This window comes from Mustelus asterias, unplaced genomic scaffold (assembly GCF_964213995.1).
Source record: "Mustelus asterias unplaced genomic scaffold, sMusAst1.hap1.1 HAP1_SCAFFOLD_257, whole genome shotgun sequence".
Taxonomy (NCBI): domain Eukaryota; kingdom Metazoa; phylum Chordata; class Chondrichthyes; order Carcharhiniformes; family Triakidae; genus Mustelus; species Mustelus asterias.
The window spans coordinates 13,231-37,927 of record NW_027590224.1 but is presented as its reverse complement, the minus strand read 5'-3'; the positions used below and the strand labels follow the sequence as shown (position 1 = coordinate 37,927).

General features: G+C 44.9%; 1 protein-coding gene across 2 annotated transcripts in view; it reads left to right on the top strand.

Annotated features, from left to right (window-relative positions):
- LOC144485969 (uncharacterized) overlaps positions 1 to 24,697 on the top strand; it is a 186,157-nt gene that overhangs the window by 149,148 nt on the left and 12,312 nt on the right. Inside the window, exon 3 of one of the 2 annotated variants that reach the window (XM_078204045.1) lies at positions 19,755 to 19,806. The exons of the other annotated variant lie outside the window; for it this stretch is intronic. The gene's annotated coding sequence lies outside the window, so the exon portion shown is untranslated. The remainder of the gene's footprint in view (positions 1 to 19,754; positions 19,807 to 24,697) is intronic. 2 annotated transcript variants of the gene reach the window in all.

The window sequence follows — 24,697 nt, the reverse complement described above, 5'->3', positions numbered from 1 at the left end:
TTGAACTGCATCAGTATCTGAGCAGTTACAATCTGAGCCTAAGCAATCAGGTTATTGCTCAGTAATCTGATCGCACTGTTGGTGACCCCTTCCATCTTTTGAAAATCCAAATACATTACATCTATTGGTTCCCCTTTATCCACTCTGCTTGTCACTCTAATAGGTTTGTCAAACATGATTTCCTTCTCACGAAACCATATTGACTCTGCCTGATCATTTTCTTAAGCTATCCTGAAACTATCTCCTTCATAAAGGATTCCAACATTTCTCAATGACAATAGTTTCCTGCTTTCCCCATACCCCCGTGCAGTGGCTAATCCACCTAACCTACACATCCTGGGGCACTAAGGGGCAATTTAGCATGGCCAATCCACCTATCGTGCACATTAAGGTAGACAAGTCTCTGGGGCCGGATGGGATCTTTCTCAGGTTACTGCAGGAGGCAAGGGGCCTTAACAGATATCTTCAAATCCTATTTGACCACAGGTGAGGTTCCAGAGGATTGGAGAATAGCCAATGTTGTTCCCCGTTTAAGAAAGGAAGCAGGGATAATCCAGCAGATTATAGGTCGGTGAGTCTGACATCAGTGGTGGGGAAGCTTTTGGAGAAGATACTGAGGGACAGGATATCTGCATATTTGGAGGAAAATTGACCAGTTAGTGACAGACAGCATTGTTTTGTACGGGGAAGGTCATGTCTCACCAACTTGATTGAGGATTTTGAAGAGGTGACAAAAGAAAGTTGATGAGGGAAGGTCTTTGGATATAGTTTATATGGACTTTAGTAAGGCGTTTGGCAAGGTCCCACATGGCAGACTAAAACTGAAATCACATGGGATTCTGGGTGGGCTGGATAGATGGATACAGAACTGGCTTGGTTATAGAAGACAGAGTAGTGGTGGAAGGGTATTTTTCAGAATGGAGATCTGTAGCTAGTGGTGTTCCGCAGAGATCAGTGCTGGGACCTTTGTTGTTTGTAGTATATATAGATGATCTGGAGAAAAATGTGGGTGGTCTGATTAATAAGCTTGTAGATGAGACGAAAATTGGTGGAGTTGCTGATAGTGCCGAGGATTGTCAGAGGGTACAACAGGATACAGATAGATTGGAGACTTGGGCACAGAAATGACAGATGGAGTTCAATCCAGACAAATGTGAGGTGATGCCTATTGGACAATCAAATTTAGATGTGAATTATACTGTAAATGGCAGAACCCTTCGGAACATTAACATACAGAGGGATCTGGGCGTGCAGGTCCACAGTTCCCTAAAAGTGGCAATATAAGTGGCCAAGGTGATTAATGCGGCATAGGGCATGCGTGCCTTCATCAGCCAGAGCATTGAATACAAGAGTTGGGAAATCATGTTGCAACTTTTTAAAACATTGGTTAGGCTGCATTTGGAGTATTGCTTGCAGTTCTGGTCACCACGCTATCCAAAGGACATGGAAGCTTTGGAGGGAAAGTGCAAAGAAGGTTCACCAGGATGTTGCCTGGTCTCCAGGATGTTGGCAATGAGGAGAGGTTGAATAAACTAGGATTATTTTGACTGGAAAGATGGAGGCTGAGGGGAGGCCTGATAGAGGTCTACAAAATTATGAGAGACTTAGATAGGGTGGATAGTCAGAGACTTTTTCCCAGGGTGGAAGTGTCAATTACAAGGGGGCACAGGCTCAAGGTGAGAGGGGGAAAGTTTAGGGGGGGAGATGTGCGAGGGAAATTTTTCACCCAGAGAGTGGTGGATGCCTGGAATGTACTGCCAGAGGAGGTGGTGGAAGCAGCCATACTAACAACATTTAAGAGGCATCTAGATGGATACATGAATCCAAGGATACAATCCATGTAAGGGCAGAAGGATTTTTTTTTAGTTTAGTTGGGACATCATGATCAGCACAGGCTTGGAGGACCGAAGGGCCTGTTTCTGTGCTGTACTTTTCTATGTTCTTTGTTTGTATCTTTGGACTGTGGGGAGAAACCCACGCAGATATGGGGAGAACATCGAGAAAATTGATGCAATCACCCAGGGCTGGAATCGAACCTGATCCCTGGCTAACCACTGTGCACAGTAACACCCTAAACATCCAGAAACTAAGTACAATAAAAAAAACCTTAAGGTGTGAAACAACAACTTAGTTCACTTTTTTGGGCTTCCAAATAACGAGTAGTTTGTGGCAGAAAACATTTAAATCTGTCAGATAAGCAAGGAAACCAAAACTTCTCAAGCCTGAATTCTTCTCAAGAGTCAGAATTTTTTTGGCCCTTCACAAGAATGTTAATGCACCACAGAAATGTGTCTAACTCGGTGCAATAAGTGAAAACTTTCACCCACTCAATTCTTTATACACAATAGAAAATGTTTAAGCTCAGTGAGATAAACTGCTCGTGCAGGGGAAGTAAAATGCTTCATAAACGAATCAATTTTTAAGTTTAATTTTCAGTTGAAGGTGAGATATTTTGATTTCCTCGCAATGAAGTGACCATCTGACTGAAGGCAAAATATTTTGCTCACCTAGGATACTCCAAAGAAATTGAGTGGTTCCTGAGGCTTTTTGATCATCCTCCCTCATTGTCTTTATTCCACTGATAAAGGTTTGATTTGAAATCCAAAACACAATCAAGTTGAGCTTGAAGTTTTGACTTTCTTGCAGCAAGTGTTTATCTGGCTGGGTTAAACAAATTTCTGACATGGGCTCCTTGGGTGGCACAGTAGCACAGTGGTTAGCACTGCTGCCTCACAGCACCAAGGATCAGGGTTTGATTCCCGGCTTGGGTCACTGTCTGTGTGGAGTTTGAATGTTTGCGTGGGTTTCCTCCGGGTGCTCCGGTTTCCCCTCTCATTCTGAAAGACGTGCTGGTTAGGTGCATGGACCTGAATAGGCGCTAGACTGTGGCGACTATAGGATTTTCACAGTAACTTCATAGCAGTGTTAAAGTAAGCCTTACTTGTGACTAATAAATACACTTTAACTTAACTTTTACATTTAGACAAGGTAATACTTTGTCCGCCATTTTAAATACCTGCTTTTGAATTTCATTCCTTCTAATGCTGTTGTTAAAACACAGGAGGATGGTGGTGGTGTTAATGTTACTGAACTAACAACCTAGGTTGTTACAACCTAGACTAACAATGCTGGTTCAAATCTCACCATGATCGCTGCTAGAATTTAATCTCAATTCATCAATAAATCTGGAATTGAAAGATGCCATCAGTGATGGCAACTATGAAACTTTCACCAAATTTTGAAGATGGTGGCTTAGTGGTAATATCACTGGATTACTTTGTGTAAAAGTATCTGAAAGAACATTACATACATTTCTACACGGCCTTGACAGTGCAATAATATTCAAGTTTTCTACATAGATCATGCTACACTCTGGGGTGTTTCAATACAATCACCTTTCAGGACTCTGATCGTAAAGACTAAAGCATCGATGGAAGTGATGATGACGCAGAAAAGCCATCAATTATTGATGGGACCTTGTTTTTAAATGACTGCTTTAAAAACTCATTTTAACTGAAATGCTGTGGAACGTGGTGGCTGAACATCAGATGTGCATGTTTTGAGTTGCCAAGTACTGGAATCTTCTGAAATGCTTCCAACTCAGCTCACTAACTGAGTTGGGAGCATTTCAGAAGATTCCAGTTGACCGCTCTTGACCTAGAGTGCAATGCTATTAAAATGGTACAGTTGTGCCAAAATGGCGCAGATTCCAATTTAAAATATCGGGAGAAGTAACCAATTTTACGACTTGTAATGTTTAGAACAACAATGTTTCAATAAACTTCTGTGCTTATATATAAAAAAAAGTTGCTGTAAATTGGAAAAAGGCTTCTTTAATATGGTTAATATTTGGGATATTTGTTGTGTCCCGTTTGGATGCTCTCACTCTCCGAAGATGACACCTGTTGACACGGGGCAAGATTAAATTGTACACATTTCCCGGAACCACGTTGTGGGGGAAATTCTGTCTGTCTGTTTCTGCGGGGTTTGTCCATTGTGGAAAGGCTCGGGTTTTAGTGTCCAGGGACCTGAGGTTTCTTGTCACAAGAAACAAGATGTCGGCATTAAGTAGAAACATGTCGGAGCTCATTTAAACCCGAAATAGGCAATGGAGGTGGCCGATCGGTAGATTGCATTTCACACCGCGAATCCGTTTATTGTAAGATGTTAACTTTAACTGGAATCATCATGTCAGTTAATAATCAGAGTTGATTATTTTGCTCATTGTGTGATCCATCTTGTGTATTTAAACCCACAGTGCATACACTCAGGTGAATAATACATACATTAATGAATAATATTGACTGAAACGTATTTCAAATGAATCATATCATCCGTTGTAAGTGCAGCTGAGAAGTTCTTTCCACAACACGAGTTCTTTCCTGAAAGTGTTAATTGGTGTTTTAAAAAGGTGAAATATTCAACTATTGAATGGTTATGTTAAAAGATCGATTCCTTATTTTCTTAACGCGGGCAATATGATTGAAGAGGAACTGTTCCACATCCGAGGAAGTTACAGATTGCAACACAGTTTGGGGTTTAAATCCATTATTCTCGGTTTATTTTGACTGACTACTTCCCGACACAATGTGTAAGTGTAACATTGTCATTCCTGAGTGACACGTGGTAAATTGCGGTTTAGATGCGAACATGTGTGGATAAGATGTACAAAGGAGGAGGCGGGCTGATTGAAACTAGAAGTACCAACGGTAGCGGTGTTTGTATAAATTGTGACGGGTGTTTGTAAACCACGTCCAGTTGTTGAAACCTTCAGAACTTTCTACACCTTGCAGTGTGCGGTCTTCAGATTTTGACGCTTAATGTGTGATCCAGTGGCCTGTTTAGAAACTCCCCGCATCCTCCAGCTGACTCACTTCCGATGCTTCACAGATCGTGTGCCGCTGCCGGGCCTGATGCTCTCTTTAGTTAGGGTTTAATTAGACTGCAAGACTTTTTTTTAGTTTAATCGAAGAATTAGCTCCTTCATTTTTATTTCAAACCCGCAATTCGCAGTCCCAGTTTAAAAAGGAAGCTGTTTACATCCCGCTCTCGTTTGGAGCTCTGCATGGGGTGGGGCCGGCCTCCGGGGGGTGAGGGATTGGGGCCGGCGATGGGAGTGGGGGGGGGGGGGGGTTAGAGGTGGGCGATATCCGGCGGGGGGGGGGGGGGGTGGTGGGGGTGGTGGGCTAGCAGTCTGATGCCGGCCTGTCCAGCGGGATTAGGTCCCCTGAACAATACCTACTTTATTGTTAATAAATGTCAGTAGAAATTTGCAACTGATTGATTTTACAATAATGGCAGCTTTCTGTATAAACGCAAGATACTGTGGAATCTGAAACAAAAACAGAAAAATACTGGAAAATCTCAGCAGGTCTGACAGCATCTGTGGAGAGAGAATAGAACCAACCTTTCGAGCCTGGAAGACCCTTCGTCAGAGCTCTGACAAAGGCTCATCCAGACTCAAAACATTGGCTCTATTCTCTCTCTCTCCACAGATGCTGTGAGACCTGATGAGATTTTCCAGCATTTTTCTGTTTTCCTTGCATGTTTTCTGTATATGGTTTTCCAGTTATTAATTGACAGATCGCTAAATATTATTTCAGAGGAAATTTACAAATGTTGATAGTTTGACCAGACAGAATAGCAGCAGGAGAGGGCTGTTAGACCCCGCCAGATAGCTGTCGCCATTCGATCAGATCATGCTGGTGTGAATGGACAGACGCAATATGAAATAACTTGTACAATGAGCGGGAACAGAGAGAGAAGGGATTGTGTGTAAACCCTGTAAGGTGGCAGGATGAATTGTGAAGTCTGTTTAAAATAATGTTGTATCCTTGTTTTTTGTTAGCAGAGTAATCGAGTGCAACAGCACAGAATGAGTCAGGTGACCGTGCAAGGGGAATTTCAAATCCCAGCACCATTTGTTGGAACAGGTGTGAGTGTGGTCGGTTACTGAATCCTGAATTTGGCTCAATCTGAGTTCTATGTAACACTCACCTGATGGAGCAGTGCTCCGAAAGCCCGTGATTCCAAATAAACCTGTTGGACTTTAACCTGGTGTTGTGAGACTTCTTACTGTGCTCACCCCAGTCCAACGCCGGCATCTCCGCATCATGGCTTCTATGTCGCACTCCCAGTGTATGGTGGAAAATTATAGATTGATACAGCCCTGCAGGAGGCTGTTCAGCCCATCATTCCTGTTCCAGCTCTTGTAAAGATCAATCTAATCAGCCTCTACTTACTCTTTCCCCATAGTCCTGCTGGCCTTTCCCTGTTTCCGAATGTTTCCCTTGTGAGGGTGGCTGTGGGATCTGTTCTGACAGTTATTGTGAAGCTGGAGGGTCCAGGGGGATTGTGCAGAAAAGGAACAATGTCTTTACAGAGTGATGTGGTTTGCAGTATTTAGGGAGAATGGGATTGAGGTGGCACCTTTCTTCCCAGTTCTCCAACGCTTTGTGCTGATAAAGTTGTTTGCAAGGCGATGTTCCCGTTTCATGAGGGGTGAAGCTAAGAAGTGGAGAAACACAGCAGCCACAATCTACATACAAACATAATGAATAAGGAGCAGGAGTTGGCCACACAGCTCCACCAGCCATTTGATAACATCATGCCTGCTCTGTGTGCGGCCTCGACTCTACTTTCCTCTTCAACCGCCCCCCCCTTCCCCGCCCCCTTCCCCGCCCCCATACCCTTTAACTCCCTTCTCTCACTCAGCTTTTAAAATATTCAAGGTCCCAGCCTCGACTGTACTCTGGGGAAGAGAATTCCACAGATGAATGTCCCTTGGGTGGAAAGAAAATTCTCCTCATCTCCATATTCAATGAGACCACTTATTTTTCCACCATGTCCCTCCATTGTAGTTTCTCCCATTGGGGAAACATCCCCTCAGCTTCCACCCCTCAGCATCGTGTATGCGTCACTGAGATCGCCTCTCACTCTCCCAATCTCCAATGGGTACAGGCCCAGCCCGTGCATCCTTCATAACATAATCCCCCGCTCCCCGCCCGCCCGCCCGCTGGGAATCAGTGAGGCAAACCTTCTATGAACGGCTTCAAATGTCCTTCCTTAAGTACAGAGATCAAAACTACACAGTACTCCAGATGTGGTCTCGCCAACGCCCTGTACAACTGGAGTAAAAAATCCCTATCTTTATATTGCAATAAACAAACATCTGAGCAGTTTAAAAACCATGAAAAAAGGGAGAAAGCTGAAGAATCACAATAATCAGTGAAATGTTAATGTCCTTGTGGATTCTAGTTGTGTTCTTTAGATTTTTGCTTTATTTCCCTGTCAGTTGCAGCTGGGAACGAGAATCAAAAGATGTCCAAAGTCAGTATAAAAATCCATCTATCCATTTTGGGGTTACTCAGCCTGGTGTTCTCGACATTCCAAATTAAATCTTCAATGAGAAAACCGAGAGGATGTTTCACGTGTTTCAGGAATAATTTTAATAACTGGATGATTACATTTCACAATAATTCTCAACTAAAGGGATATCTTTGCAAGTTTTAAATCACTTCTCTGGTTTTGAAATGATTCCTCAAATGCTTTAGTTACAAATGATTTCCACTGGAGGAAGTTTAGGTGAATGTTACTGGTGTAGAAAGGCTTTATATGCCCTGTTTGTGAACAGAACTCCCACTCACCTGATGAAGGAGCAGCGCTCCGAAGGCTTGTGGCTAGTGCTACCAAATAAACCTGTTGGACTTTAACCTGGTGTTGTGAGACTTCTTACCATTTTAAGTTGTACCCTGATAAGTAGGGAATGAATTAACATCTGGAAACACTTTGTAACAATGTACTCAGATGGAGATTTTCACAGTAACTTCACTGCAGTGTTAATGTAAGCCTTACTTGTGACTAATAAATAAACTTTAAAACGAACCCATCTTCAGTTTAAAAAATGGAAATTAGTGAATGTATCTGAAATGTTTGGGAAAGTGACGCTCACTCGGTTAATTTGAGTTGTTTAAACGCTTTTTTTTAAGTAAACTCTGTTTAATAAAAAATATTCTTTGGGGGCAAAACTTCCATCCCCACCCCAACAGTAATGTTACTGGTGGTCAAAAATATAAATTACAGAAAGTCTTGGATTGTACCCGTTGCATTTGGGTGCTTCACGACGAATGTACTTTTATCGGTGAGTTTTAACGATCAGACAATTTTCTGAGAGCGATTTCCGCTCAGTCCGATGAATGTTTTTTTGGAATAGTTCCAGGGACCATAAACAGGCTGGTAGCTCAGTGGGGTCTGCCCTGTTGACCAGGGAAAGTGCGAAGATGTGGCTGTTTCTCATTTCAACCAGGAATAGGAAATGGAGATGGTGCATTGACACATTGCACAACTAGAGGTGGCGTGGCCTGTCCTTACTGATTGCGGTCTGTGGGTTCGGAAGTTTAGGATCCAGTGGCAGAGGGAGGAGACGAGCCCCGGGCATTGGAAATTGGGGTTTATTACTGTTCTGACTGATAGATGTGGTGTGTTTAAACCTGTAATTATTACCGGCAGATTTAACCGAATATTTTGTAAATTGACTGATGACATTGGGATTTGTTTGCGATTATTAAAACGAATCATTTTATTCGTTGCAAATGTCACTGATCAGTTGCCGAGACTGTTTGTGTGTGTTATTTTTTAATGATGGAATATTCTGAATTTTTTTAATGGGCCTATTGTTCTCCTGAGGCAGCGAATGTGGTGAAAGTGGGACTGACTGACATTAGAGAATATAGCGCACAGTAAGAAGTCTCAAAACACCAGGTTTACTTCTTACTGTGCCCACCCCAGTCCAACGCCGGCATCTCCACATCGAGAATCTACTGATAACAGGAAGCTTCAGTTAGAGTTAATCCAATAAATGATGGTATATTATAACATAATTTACGGTTTAATTCCTTAAAGTCTTGCAGAACAAGTGACTGATTGCCAATTGCAGATTAGTGTAAGTGACTGAGAGATAAGACATTATTTTGGATCGATTGCACTGTGTTTTTGATCAGTAATCAATCCCTCGCTGTTTGTGTGGTTGTAAGATTCTCTGTCCTTCCCCAGTCAGATGTGAGACATTTTCTGAGGTTCTCTATTGATTTCTAAATCTAAATATTTATTTATAAGAGAATATCAACAATATTTTTGAATATATGAATTGCTAAGAAGGAAAGGATCTGATTTAATCTTTAAACAACCATGAATTGTAACGCTGTTTGGAAACCATCATTGAGATTTATTGATGGATATTTTGTAAATAGTAGTGATATTGGACCCGGTCTGGGCTGTGTTGATAAATATTTCCGTATCGGGAATTTCTATTGACAAATAACAAAGATCAATACAGCACAGGAACAGGCCCTTCGGCCCTCCAAGCCTGTGCCGACACATGACACAGAATTTGGATAAACTCAGTTCATTGGACAGGACTAACCTGGCAGCATTAGGAAAAACGGAACATTTTCGACTTTGCAAATTTATTCAAAATTAAACCTTCAATTCTAGATGTTTGTCGTGTTTCGGGAATCAATGTAAACAGCGAATTATTGAATTTCACAGTCATTTTCGATGGGAAATGATTGAACAATGAAAGGGCCGGATTGGGGAATGTTGGTCATTTTATTGACGAATTCCATTCACCTGGATTTTAATTTGGGTTGATGGGAATAGTCGGATTATTCCCACCTATATACTGTCCCAAGGATTTATTACAACTCAATCCAGTATTTGGAAGGTATGTTGTCTGTAAGCGAACGCCAGAAACAGAGGCTTTTGAATGAAGACAAATGGGATCTAGTGTTTGATACATGGGCTTGGAATGTAACAGCAACAAGTGAGGTTGTATTTGTACCAGGATGGTTAAAGCACAATGGGAAGACTGTGTTTCCTCTGGGAATTTAACAACACCAGGTTAAAGTCCAACAGGTTTATTTGGTAGCAAAAGCCACACAAGCTTTCGAGCCTCGAAAGCTTGTGTGGCTTTTGCTACCAAATAAACCTGTTGGACTTTAACCTGGTGTTGTTAAACTTCTTACTGTGTTTACCCCAGTCCAACGCCGGCATCTCCACATCCTCTGGGAATGCCATTGTTCTCATTTGATTTCTTTCCCTACACCCTAGCTATGACTGTAACACTACATTCTGCACTCTCTCATTTCCTTCTCTATGAACGGTATGTTTTGCCTGTATAGCGCGCAAGAAACAATACTTTTCACTGTGTGTTAATACAAATGACAATAAATTAAATCAAATCAAAACATAGAATTCTCCCTGCTCCCCATTGGAGCGAGTCCCACATTCACCCCACTCCCTGTGGGAGCCAGTCCCATATTTTCCCCAGTTTCTGGGGAAAGAGGTTTCCTCTGAATTCCCCACTGGATTTATTAGGGATTATTTAATATTGATGCCTCTAGTTCTCCCCATCCCCTCCACACACACACACCCACACAGGAATGGAAACATCTTCCCGGAACGATACCTTACACCAGACTGCCCTTTTCCCAGAGAATGGCGTTCCAGTTTGGTCAGTCTTCACTGAGAGTTAGAACCTCAGTTTATTTATCATCCTCAGGAATCTTGATTCAACCTCATCCCAGTGTCTCTGAATATCCAGAGCAGAATTGTACAGTGTCTCTGAATATCCAGAGCAGAATTGTACAGTGTCTCTGAATATCCAGAGCAGAATTGTACAGTGTGCTCCCAGTGTCTCTGAATATCCAGAGCAGAATTATACAGTGTGCTCCCAGTGTCTCTGAATATCCAGAGCAGAATTGTACAGTGTCTCTGAATATCCAGAGCAGAATTGTACAGTGTCTCTGAATATCCAGAGCAGAATTGTACAGTGTGCTCCCAGTGTCTCTGAATATCCAGAGCAGAATTGTACTGTGTGCTCCCAGTGTCTCTGAATATCCAGAGCAGAATTGTACAGTGTGCTCCCAGTGTCTCTGAATATCCAGAGCAGAATTGTACAGTGTCTCTGAATATCCAGAGCAGAATTGTACAGTGTGCTCCCAGTTTTTCCTACCGGGGTTTCTTGTTCTGTGAATTTCAGTAACTGCTCTGCTTTTGATTCCGATCAAAGTGCTGTCGTTGCTGTGATTTCACGGCTGAAAGTCTAGATCAATGTTAACCACACCCTTCAGAGTGATGATGCTGCGAGATCAGTTCATCTGATGTGACAACAACTCGTCCTCCTATCACAGTCACACCCCGGTTACCTGTTGCGAGATTCGGATTAAATTGTGGACTCCGATTTCCCCCTCACAATGTTCTGGGGGAGCTGTGTATGTTTACACTCTGGGGAAAAGGGACGGGAGGGGGAGGGGGTGATGGTATCGGTGTTGTTATTTTGGAGGTGTATTTTGTAATTTGAGAAAGTTTACAGGAGCTGTGCTTCATGTGCTCCGGTTCTTGTGGTCCCGGGCTTGACAGTTACTGTTAATTTCAGGAAAGGATCCAGTCACGTGTGTCCAGAGAATTTATTTCACTGCTAATTATGAACAGATCCTTGATAATTAACCTTCATGGGGTAATTATAGAGTAAACTACACCCAGAATCTCTGCAGTGACGCTCTCCCTGTACCTTGTTCAACCCAACTCCTGTGAAAAAGAGAAGGGTTGTAAATGAATGAATAAATGTGTTTTTTGTTGATGTATTATATCAGCCATGCGTTTAAATGTTTATTTCAGTTGTGTTGTGTCAAGCCCACGCTTTCGGCTGCAGGGTGTATGTTTATCAGGGTGTTAAAAAGATCATAATGATTTCCCGCACTCTGTGAGATTTGTGTTGTAGTTAATGATCTCTGTGTGAACTGTGCAAGCTGAGACAGACAGGCTGGTGAAACAGTTGATTTTCTGCAACTTTCGATGATTTGAAGTGTGAAGATTGAGCCCTGATTGAAACTATAAATCTAGATGGTGGATTGGTCCATTGTATTTCACAAGTAGAATCCGTTTAATATAAAGCTTTAACTAGGATTGTAAACAAGCTAATGTGTTTGACAAGTTATTCGTTTGCTCATTATTAGGCAGATCTGGTGTATTTGAACATGTATTTACTACAGGCAGCTGAACACGTTTTAAACTGAATCGGACGTGTTTGTGGTGATGAAAATATCGCTTTCATGGATACATTATGTATAATATATATTACGTACAAGATATCTTATTTAAATTGATTATTTAAACCCCGGGGTTTAAACCCCGGCCTTTAGATGAAATTGTTGCAGAATGTGTAAATATCGGGGCTGTTACCAAGATCGGAACCATGTTCTGTGCACGGTGAGTATGGTAGTCATGATGTGGAGATGCCGGCGTTGGACTGGGGTAAACACAGTAAGAAGTTTAACAACACCAGGTTAAAGTCCAACAGGTTTGCTACCAAATAAACCTGTTGGACTTTAACCTGGTGTTGTTAAACTTCTTACACGGTGTGTCACAGACTTGGTTCTTCCTGATAGTGTTAATGTGACGTGATTGCTTTTCTTAGAATGTGGAATATTTCAATTGTTAAATGGTTATTTCTAAAGGTGGATTTTTCTCTCTCTTCTGGTGGTTAATTTGGTTAAGGAAGTAATCCAGATTTGAGACTGTAGTGTGACAGTGAGTGTCAGTGAGAGGGTATCCCACAAGTGATGGGACATTGAAACACCGTTCGGAAATGTAGCGATCCATTGGTTATACGCTGTGTGTTTGGGTTGGTAATGAATTCCAATCACAATGTGCGACAGTAATCTTGTCTTTGCGGAGTGCAATGTGTGTGAGAAATTCTGCAGCGTTATGTTGCGAATGAGAGGTAAATGTTTGTACATAAGACACCAAGAACAATATTTTGCAATGTGGAAATTGCTCGGAATGAAATGTGTGAATTGAAACTTGAAACCGAGATTGCAGTGGTGTTTGGATATTATCGCTGAAATTAACTTGTTTAAAACCGGTTCGTGTTTTTTTTCAGCGCGGAAAAGGCCCTTCGGCCCATTGAGTCTACATCAACAGTAACTACCCCTGAAGTCACGCTAATCCCATTTTCCAGCACTTGTCCCAGATCCTTGAATATTCCGATACTTCAAGTGTTCATCCAATACTTTCTGTGACTTTTTTTCTCAAATTCCCTCTGAATCTCCAGCCGCTTGCCCTAAAACTCTGCCCCCTCGTGATTGACCCCTGAACCAAGGGAACAGCTGCTCCCGACTCGCCCAGTCCATACCCCTCATAATCTTATACACCTCAATCATGTCCCCTCCTCAGCCTTCTCTGCTCTAAAGAAAACAATCCAAGCCTATCCAGCCTCTCCTTAAAGTTCAAATGCTTCATCCCAGGCAACATCCGGGTGAACCTCCTCTGTACCCCCTCTAGTGTTACCACATCCTTCCTATAGTGAGGTGACCAGAACTGCACACACTCTCTAGCTGTGGACCAACCAACAGCTCCAAGCATCGCCTCCATTCTATTGCATCACTGGTAAAACCAAGTGTCCCATATGCCTTCTTAACTACCCTATTCATGTGCTCTGCCACCTTCAGGGATCTGTGAATAAATATCCCAATATCCATCTGTTCCTCTGAGCTTCCAAGTGTCCTGCCATTCATTAAATACTCCCTTGTCCTGTTTCTTCTTCCAAAGTGCATCAATGGAGTCCCATATTCTCCCCAATTTCTGATGAAAGAGGTTTCCCCTGAATTCCCCACTGGATTTTTTAGGGATTATTCAATATTGATACCTCTAATTGTCCCCATCCCCTCCACACACACGCACACACACACAAACACACAGACATGCACCAGTAATAGAAACATCTTCCCGGAATAATTCCTTACGCCAGACTGCCCTTTTCCCAGAGAATGGCGTTCCAGTTTGGTCAGTCTTCACTGAGAGTTAGAACCTCAGTTTATTTATCATCCTCAGGAATCCTGATTCAACCTCATCCCAGTGTCTCTGAATATCCAGAGCAGAATTGTACAGTGTCTCTGAATATCCAGAGCGGAATTGTACAGTGTCTCTGAATATCCAGAGCAGAATTGTACAGTGTCCTCCCAGTGTCTCTGAATATCCAGAGTAGAATTGTACAGTGTCTTCCCAGTGTCTCTGAATATCCAGAGCAGAATTGTACAGTGTCCTCCCAGTGTCTCTAAATATCCAGAGCAGAATTGTACAGTGTGCTCCCAGTGTCTCTGAATATCCAGAGCAGAATTGTACAGTGTGCTCCCAGTGTCTCTGAATATCCAGAGCAGAATTGTACTGTGTGCTCCCAGTGTCTCTGAATATCCAGAGCAGAATTGTACAGTGTGCTCCCAGTGTTTCCTACCGGGGTTTCTTGTATTATAAATTTAAATAATTTCTCTGCTTTTGATTTCGATCAGATTGCTTTCGTTGCGATGGTTTTCATTGCTGAAAGTTTAGATCATTGTTAACCACACCCTTCAGAGTGATGATGCTGCGAGATCAGTTCATCTGATGTGACAACAACTCGTCCTCCTATCACAGTCACACGGGAGGGGGAGGGGGTGATGGTATCGGTGTTGTTATTTTGGAGATGCATTTTGTAATTTGAGAAAGTTTACAGGAGCTGTGCTTCATGTGCTCCGGTTCTAGTGGTCCCGGGCTTGACAGTTACTGTTAATTTCAGGAAAGGACCCAGTCACGTTTGTCCAAATTCAACATTTCACCGGTTATTGTCAATAGATCCCCGATCAGTAACCTTCAGGGGGGAATTAAATGATACCCAGAAACTTTGTAACAAAGCACCCCCTGTATCTTGTTCAATGCAGTGATTGTATCTGTCTCCTGTTCAAAAATAGCCGCTTCTAAATTAATTATATTTGTTGTATCCAGATAAATGTAATCGATGTCTCAGATGTTTTAGATATTTTATTCAAGTTGGTGTGTTGAGAGCCCGCGCTTTGGACTGAAACATTTATTGAAGAATGAATATATCGGGTTGAATCAATCCTGATTTTCTGAGAGCGGTTTTCCCTCAAACCGATGGATTTTCGGATTTAATTTGACAATTAATTCATTGTTTTTGGAATATTCCAAACCAGCAACAGTTGCTGGTTAGTTCCTGCATTGTTGACACAAAGTGGAAAGATGTTGTTGCTGGAGGCGGTGGATTGATACATGGTATTTCACAACAAGAGTTGGTTTAATCTAAAATATCAACTGAGTTCCAATTGACGTGACGTTCCCAGTTCATGTTTTCTTTATTATTTAATAGATCGGATATATTTACGAGTATATTTCTCACATTGAGGTAAATCTGTTGTCAATTTCCTGATATTGAATGGTTGCTTGCGGGTGTCGAGTTCCTCCTGATACAATTTCTTTGCTTTTATGAACATGCGGAATATTCCAATTGAATCGAGGCGTTCAAAATGATGAGGGTGGGATTGAGTGGAGTGAATGAGGAGAAAGTGTTTCCAGTGACAGGAGGCTCAGTAACCAGAGGGGACACAGATTGAAGAAAATCAGGAAAAGAACCAGAGGAGGTGGGAGATGAGAATTTTATTTTGGACACACAGCGAGTTGTTGTGATCTGGAAGGCGCTGCCTGACAGGGCGGTGGAAGCAGATTCAACAGGAACTTTCAAAAGGGGCAATTGGGGAAATATTGGAAGGGGGGAAACTTACAGGGATAGCGGGAGAGAGAGCAAGGGGTGGGGTTGTCCTCTTTTCAGGTCAAACCAAACCAAGTAAACAAACTCAGATTAAATCAGGACAAAGTAAAAGGGGCAGCTCCCCAAAAAGGAGGGGGAACAGCCCGAACAGAAATCAAAGTACAAAGGAAACTTAAAAACATCAAATTAAAATGTGATTATTAGGGTCAATAATGCACCCCAACCCCTGCGGTGCCCAGCGGGCGCGGAAAGCGTCAACCGCGCCCGTGGACACCGCATGCTCCCTCTCCAGGGACACCCGGCCGCGAACGTAGCCGCGGTAGAGGGGCAGACAGTCAGGATGGACGGCCCCCTCGATCGCCCGCAGCCTGGACCGGTAAATGGCGCGTTTCGCCAGGCCCAGGAGCAGGTTCACGAGGAGGTCGCCATCCCGACCCTCCCCTCTCCGCACCGGGTGTCCGTAGATCAGGAGCGTGGGACTGAAGTGCAAACAAAACATCAACAAAAGGTTCTTTAGGAAAACATAAAGGGAGTGCAGCCTAAGACACAAAACATAGACATGGTCCACGGACTCCACAAGGCCGCAGAAAGGGCAGTCTTCGGAGCCCGTGAACCAGTGAATCCTACGGTTGTGCGGAACTGCTGCATGCATCACCCTCCACCCCAGGTCCCCGACGTAATTGGGGGAGATCCCTCCGTAGAGGGACCTCCAGCGGGGACCTCCGCCGCCCGGCGGCAACAAGGCCCGCCAAGGTGTATCCGGGCGGCAGGCGAGGAGGCGGTAGTGGAAGGTGTGCAGCAGCAGCCCGCACAGGAAACGCCTCCGTGCGGTAGAAAAAGGCACGGAGGGCATTTCCGCGAGGCGGAGGGGTGGGGTTGTGAGTGGGGCTGAATTTTTCCAGGCTGTCATTCCACAAGTTCCCGCCCAGCTCTTGACCTGTCTCCAGCTGACTCACTCTGATGCTTTATAGTCCCAGCTTCATTCTCCCTTTAATTAGGGTTTAATTAGCGCCTGCAAGAGTTTTTTTTAGTTTTGTAGAAGAATTAGCTGCATCCTTTTCATTCCAAACCCGTGTTTCGCAGTCCCAGTTTAAAAAGGAAGCTGTTTACATCCCACTCTTTTTAGGATTCTACCTCCGACCTGAACCTGGGACGGAGAAGGTGTCTCTCTCTCTGTCTCCCAGTCACCATTCACTGGGAATCTCTGTCTTATATTGGATAGAACACGAGGAGCACATTGTTTCCCAAGGTTTGTGATCCCGTTATCCTGAGTGTGAACGGTGTTGGGGAAGCTTGGAGAATTGTCGGCTGCCGTTTTCTCGGGCTGAGTACTGTATTCAGAACCTGATTTAAATCTCTTTACTGAGTCTGGGACGGTATCGTCCGGTGGAGGTCCACCACCACCAGGGGTCATGATGGTCCCCAGCAATGGGGCCCAGGTGTGCTAGCCTCGCTGATGGGGACAGAGACCCATCCTCCCCGAAGGTGGGGGCGGAGCAATGCCCCCTGGGCACTGAGCAATGCCTGAGGGGGCAGGAGCCTGACATGCAGGGAAGGTGGAGTAGATGGGAGGGAAGGGGGAACTCTGCATGGGGGGTGGGGGCTAGTGGTGGGGCCAGCCATGGGGGGGAGGGGGGCGGATTGGATCTGGTAATTGGGGAGTGGGGGGGTTTGGGGCTGGCAATGTTCGGGGAGAGAGGGGTTAGGACAGGACATACATAATGACCCCCTCAGTAATCTGATGCCGGCCTCTCGAGCGGGATTAGCCCCCACTCCCCGACTGCATAACGCTCACCCAAAAAATAAGTGGGCGAACCTCCCGTATTCCCACCCTTTGGGCCCCTAGAATTCTTGGGGGAAAATCGCACCTGTCATCTTCTTGTCTTTGTGATTGTTTTAACTATATTTACACCTCGTGTTCAATCCCATTCTCCCCTCCAAACATCCCACTGCACTCTGAGTGTTGATTGAATTCGATATCGACTTAATTAGATTGACTGGGATGAGACTATCCTGAGGAATGTTATTGGGAATGTCAGTGAGCTGACCATGCCAGGGGAATTTCAATTCCCAACACCATGTGACAGAACAGGTGTGAGTGTGGCCTGTTACCTGAATATGGGTTCATCTGAATTCTATGTAGCATTCCCAGTGTATAGTGCAAACTTACAGACTGATACAGGAGGAGACCATTCAGCCCATCTTTCCTGTTCCAGGAAAAACGTTTTCACCCAGAGGGTGGAGGGAGCCTGGAACTCACTGCCTGAAAGAGTGGCGGAGGCAGCGACCCACATAACATTTAAGAAGGTGATCTTATAGAGGTCTATAAAATAATGAGGGGCACGGATCAGCTAGATAATCAATATCTTTTCCCAAAGGCAGGGGAGTCCAAAACTAGAAGGCATAAGGTGAGAGGGGAGAGATACAAAAGTGTCCAGAGGGGCAATTTCTTCACACAGGGTGATGAGTGTCTGGAACAAGCTGCCAGAGGTAGTAGTAGAGGCGGGTACAATTTTGTCTTTTAAAAAGCATTTAGATAGTTACAGGGGTAAGATGTGTACAGAGGGATATGGGCCAAATGCGGGCACAGAGTCACAAAATCAAGTTACAGAATACTGATTAGAATGCAAATCTCTACAGCCAACAGATCTTAGAGATACAGATAATGTGAGTGGAGGGAGCATTAAGGTTGTGCTTAATGCTCTGTAACTTGATTTTGTGTCTCTGTATGCCCTGTTTGAGAGCAGATTTCCACTCCATCTGACGAAGGAGCAGCGCTCCGAAAGCTAATGGCATTTGCTACCAAATAAACCTGTTGGACTTTAACCTGGTGCTGTTAAAACTCTTACTGTATTTACCCCAGTCCAACGCCAGCATCTCCACATGTTTTAAGATAGTCAGAATGAAGGAATGGGATGTTTGTGTTTGGAATGAGGGAATGGGTTGTATTAGTTTTTGATGCAGATGTTGTCGGTTGTTGAGTGAATATTTGACTCTGGTCCCATGTGCTGCTAGAATCAGAAAGTGCAGAAGAGGTCCTTGAGTCTGCACTGACATGCGAGAAAAACCTGACCTCCCATCAAATCCCATTTGCCAGCACTTGGCCCATAGCCTTGAATATTATGATGTGCCAAGTACTCATCCAGGTACTTTTTAAAGGATGTGAGGCATCCCATCTCTACCACCCTCCCAGGCAGAGCGTTCCAGCCTGTCACCACCCTCTGGGTAAAAAGGTTTTTCCTCAGATGCCCCATAAACCTCCTGCCCCTCACCTTGAACCTATGTCCCCTCATGGCTAACCCTTCAACAAAGGGGAACAGCTGAACCTTATGCACTCTGTCATGTCCCTCATAATCTTGGAGATGCCAGCGTTGGACTGGAGTGGGCACAGTAAGTCTCAACACCAGGTTAGTGATGAAGGAGCAGCGCTCCGAAAGCTCGTGATACCAGATAAATCTGTCGGACTTTAACCTGGTGTTGTGAGACTTCTTACTGTGCCTCATAATCTTGTACACCTCGATCAGCTCACCCCTCCGGCTTCTCTTCCCCCAACGTAAACAACCCAAGCCTATCTAACCCCTCTTTGTAACTGAAATGTTCCATCCCAAGCAGCACTATTATTCTGGGTCTCCTCTCCATTACTGTCAACTTATTGGAAATGATCAGTTGGCATAGAGAGTTTACACCAATTCAACCACTCTGCGGCACTGCCTCAGTACCGACCCTCTGACAGTGCGGCACTGCCTCAGTACTGACCCTCTGACAGTGCGGCACTCCCTCAGTACTGACCCTCTGACAGTGCGGCACTGCCTCAGTACTGACCCTCTGACAGTGCAGCACTCCCTCAGTACTGACCCCCTGACGGTGCAGCACTCCCTCAGGACTGACCCCCTGACGGTGCAGCACTCCCTCAGGACTGACCCTCTGACAGTGCAGCACTCCCTCAGTACTGACCCTCTGACAGTGCGGCACTCCCTCAGTACTGACCCTCTGACAGTGCGGCACTGCCTCAGTACTGACCCTCTGACAGTGCGACACTCCCTCAGGACTGACCCTCTGACAGTGCGGTGCTCTGAATGTTTCTACTTGATTCAATATCAACATTTATCTGACTTGAAACCTAAATATTTACTTTCTCATTTTGTTTTATTTGCAGCAATGTCTCCTCCTGTGCATAATCGGAGCAAGTCTCACGGCACCGGTATCAGGTTTGTAACAATGTAGGGAATGTTAGTTATGTATGAAATATTAATCTGGGGAAATCCAATCCATCTCTTTTCCCTTTGAATCATTTCCACAGCAAGACTGGATTGGGATCTTCCTTTAGAATTTTAAATTTAGCTTGCCGAGATACTGTGTTCTATTATCCAGTTTGAAGTTCCATGCTCCAATAAAACTAAATACAACAAATACATGAGTAAAGTGATTACTCCCTAATTCCCAATTATCAGAGAAAATATGACCCAGCAACAACTTATTAACTGTTCACCAGCCACACAGCGGATATCATTGCAAGGTTCAGAGTGAATATACACACAGACCCCCTGACATCATTACAGGATCATTGTTCAAGTGTATCACTGTATTTCAATATGATCTTACCCACAGTATGTTCCAGCAGAGAAGCAGGCCATTCAGCCCATCTGCTCCATGCCAGTGTTGCCGCTCCACATGCCTCTCACCCACCCACTTCATTTTTCCACCCCCTCCCGCCATCACCATCTCCTATTCCTTTTCCACTCATGTATTTATCCAGCTTCCCCCTTAAATACATAAATGTTATTCACCTCAACCACGCCTCATGGGAGCGCGTCCCACATTCTCCCCACGCCTCGTGGGAGCCCGTCCCACATTCTCCCCACGCCTCGTGGGAGCGCGTCCCACATTCTCCCCACGCCTCGTGGGAGCGCGTCCCACATTCTCCCCACGCCTCGTGGGAGCGCGTCCCACATTCTCCCCACGCCTCATGGGAGCGCATCCCACATTCTCCCCACGCCTCGTGGGAGCGCGTCCCACATTCTTCCCACTCCCCGCAGGAGCAATGGCCCAATGGTATTACTGCTAGACTATTAATCCAGAAACACAGCTAATGTTCTGGGGACCTGGGTTTGAATCCCATTATGGCAGATGATGGAACTTGAATTCTATAAAAAAAAATCTGGAATTAAGAATCTACTGATGACCATGAAACGATTGTCGGAAAATCCCATCTGGTTCACTGATGTCCTTTAGGGAAGTGTTATACAGCTTCAATTTAAACACCTTCCAAGCATTCCAGTTTAATGAGACCAACAAGGACAGTAATTCAATTATTTCTTTAATTAACACTTCTAGTACCAACTCAAATGATGCCATGATGCTTAGTTCATTTTACATGTCCCATGCATAGCAGCCATAAAACTCAGAGCCACAATGTCTCAGTTAATGTAAACAACTTCCCTGATCTGACCAACACAGGAAGCTTCAGATCGCAGCTCCCAGACCAGAGCCTCTTTACCACCTGTATCTGGTTTTAATCTATAAATTGACCACAATTCCCAGCATGCTTAGTTCTCAGCCAGAATAGCCATTTTAAAGCCACTATTGCCATTACTGTTGTTAAATCACTGTTGTAGCCATTCTTTCTCCGTCCATAGAAGGAAATCTGCTATCCTTTCTCGGTCTGGCCTACATGTGACTCCGGAGTCACAGCAATGTGGTTGACTCTTAACTGCCCTCCAAAGGCAACTAGGGATGGGTAATAGATGCTGGCCAGCCAACAACAGGTCCCACCAGTGATTTAAAAAAAAAATTCCCATGGGAGCGAGTCCCACATTCTCCCCACTCCCCGTTGGGAGCGAGTCCCACATTCTCCCCACTCCCCGTTGGGAGCGAGTCCCACATTCTCCCCACTCCCCGTTGGGAGCGAGTCCCACATTCTCCCCACTCCCCGTGGGAGCGAGTCCCACATTCTCCCCACTCCCCGTGGGAGCGAGTCCCACATTCTCCCCCACTCCCCCATGGAAGCGAGTCCCATATTCTCCCCGTGGGAGCGAGTCCCACATTCTCCCCACTCCCCGTGGGAGCGAGTCCCACATTCTCCCCATCCTCTGGGTAAAAGAACTTTCTTCTAAATTCCCTGTTGGTGTTCTCCAAACTTATGTTTGTCTTTTTCCTGTGCCTTCTGCTTGTAGGTGTCATTAACACCATGTTTTGTTGTCGAAAAGAGATGCATCGCTGAAGTTTTTCATCTTGCTCTCATCATGACAAATGCAAGAATGGCAAATTTCAAACTCTGCAACTTGTGCTGCAGGAGAAAATGGTGCCGATTGGTTGGCAAGGGACTCTGATTGGCTGAGGTGTTGCTGTGGGGAAAGCAGGGGGAACTGTGGTCTCCCCGGGTTTCCTGTGGTTCACTGACGGAACATATTCTTTTTGTTTGTAGAGAATCGGTCCCTGTGTATGAATGTGTGTTGCTTCCAGGAAGTGTCAATGAGCTATGGTCTGAGCTCCATTGATTCTCTTAAATTCTTTATTTCGGGTCGTTGTTAGCACATTCAAGTTGGACAGCACTTGCTGAAGAATCACGGAAACACGTCTAACAGTGGACATTTAGTTTTGAGTTTCAACAATCACACTGGGATTCATATAGCGCCATTGAATCCCTTCAGTGCAGAAAGAGGCCCTTTGGTCTGGTGAGTCTGTACCGATTCTCCGAAAGAACATCCCACTCATACCCTTGCCCTATCCCCGTAACCCTGCGCATTCACCATGGCCAATCCACCTAACCTACACATCTTTGGACACTAAGGGGCAATTTAGCATTGTCGATCCACTAACCTGCATGTCTTTGGAGTGTGAAATCAGAGCATCCGGTGGAAACCCACGCAGACACTGGGAGAATGTGCAAACTCCACACAGACAGTCAGTCAAGGCTGGAATCGAATCTGGGTCCCTGGCGCTGTGAGCAGCAGTGCTAAGCACTGTCACCATGTCACCTTAAATGACCTATGAGATTGGCCTTATCCGCAATATTGCAAGTAGTGGCCGAGCTCTTTGCTCATGTTCTGAGCTTGATGCATACGTAGAGCGCACGAAAGTGAGTTTTTAAAAATTCATTCGTGGGACATGGGCGTCGCTGGCTGGCCAGCATTTATTGCCCATCCCTAGTTGCCCTTGAGAAGGTGGCGGTGAGCTTCCGTCTTGAATCGCCGCAGTCCACGTGCTGTGGGTTGACCCACAATGCCATTAGGGAGGAAATTCCAGGATTTTGACCCAGCGACTGCGAAGGAACGGTGATATATTTCCAAGAAGCCCAAACATCCTAGACCACTGCTACACAAATATCAAACATGCCTACCGCTCTATCGCCCGCCCGCACTTTGGTAAATCAGACCACAAGGCTGTGCTCCTGCTCCCGGCTTACAAGCAAAAACTGAAGCGGGAGAATCCATCAAAGAGAGTCGTGCAATGTTGGTCTGAGGAATCGGATGATCTCCTACGGCACTGCTTGGAGTCAGTGAACTGGTCAGCATTTAAAAACTCTGTAACCAGCCTGAATAAGTAGGCCACTACAGTAACTGACTTCATTAGTGTATAGAAGACTGTGCCAAAGAAGCAAATCTGCGTGTTCCCCAACCGGAAACCATGGATGAACAGGGATAATGTGGAGATGCCGGTGTTGGACTGGGGTAAACACAGTAAGTAGTCTCACAACACCAGGTTAAAGTCCAACAGGTTTATTTGGCAGCACTAGCTTTTCGGAGCCCCAAGCCCCTTCTTCAGGTGAGTGAGGACTCGTGTTCACAAACCGGGGATATAAAGACACAAACTCAATTTACAAGATAATGGGTGGAATGCGAGTCTTTACAGGTAATCAAGTCTTAAAGTTTCAGATAATGTGAGTGGAGAGAGGGTTAAGCACAGGTTAAAGAATTCAGTTGTCGGTACACTTCTTTGCAGTAATCCGTTCTGTTCGGTATGACGGTGACATCTCTTTAACCTGTGCTTAATGCTCTCTCCACTCACATTGTCTGAAACTTTAAGACTTGATTACCTGTAAAGACTCACATTCCACCCATTATCTTGTAAATTGAGTTTGTGTCTTTATATCCCCGGTTTGTGAACACGAGTCCTCACTCACCTGAAGAAGGGGCTTGGGGCTCCAAAAAGCTAGTGCTGCCAAATAAACCTGTTGGACTTTAACCTGGTGTTGTGAGACTTCTTACTGAACAGGGATATCCACTGCTTGCTGAAGTACAGGTCTGAGGCGTTCACGTCAGGCGACACTGACCGATACAAGAAAGCCAGATACGATCCAAGGAGATCCATCAAAGATGCCAAAAGACAGTACCGGACCAAGCTAGAGTCCCAGGCTAGCCACACCGACCCCCGCCGACTATGGCAAGGTCTGCAAGACATAACAGGCTACAAGATGAAGGCATGTAAAATCGCCGGCTCCAACGCACCCCTCCTTTTTGAGCTCAATGCATTCTATGCCCGTTTTGAGCAAGAGGTCAGTGAGAGCGTCCCCTCCACCCTGGAAGCTCTGGATGAACCTGTATCTGGGGTCACCATTACAGATGTTGGAGCAACTTTCTCGAAGGTCAACCCACGGAAAGCGACTGGCCCGGATGGGGTACCCGGATGGGGTACCCGGACGAGCACCCAAATCCTGCGCGGTTAAGCTGGCGGGGATATTCGCAGACAGCTTCAACCTCTCTTTACAACAATCTAAGGTCCCTACCTGTTTCAAGAAAATGACCATCATCCCAGTACCAAAGAAAAGTCAGGCAGCCTTAATACATATCGGCCGGTGGCTCTGACATCCATCATTGTGAAGTGCTTCGAAAGGTTAGTCATGGAATCAATTCCAGCCTCCCAGACTACTTGGATCCACTACAGTTTGCCTACTGCCGCAACAGGTCCACAGCAGACGCCATCTCCCTGGCCCTGCACTCAACCCTGGAACACCTAGATAACAAAGACACCTATGTCAGACTCCTATTTATTGATTACAGCTCAGCTTTCAACACCATTATTCCCACGAAACTCATCTCCAAACTCCATGGCCTGGGCTCGGCTCCTCCCTCTGCGACTGGATCCTAAACTTCCTAACTC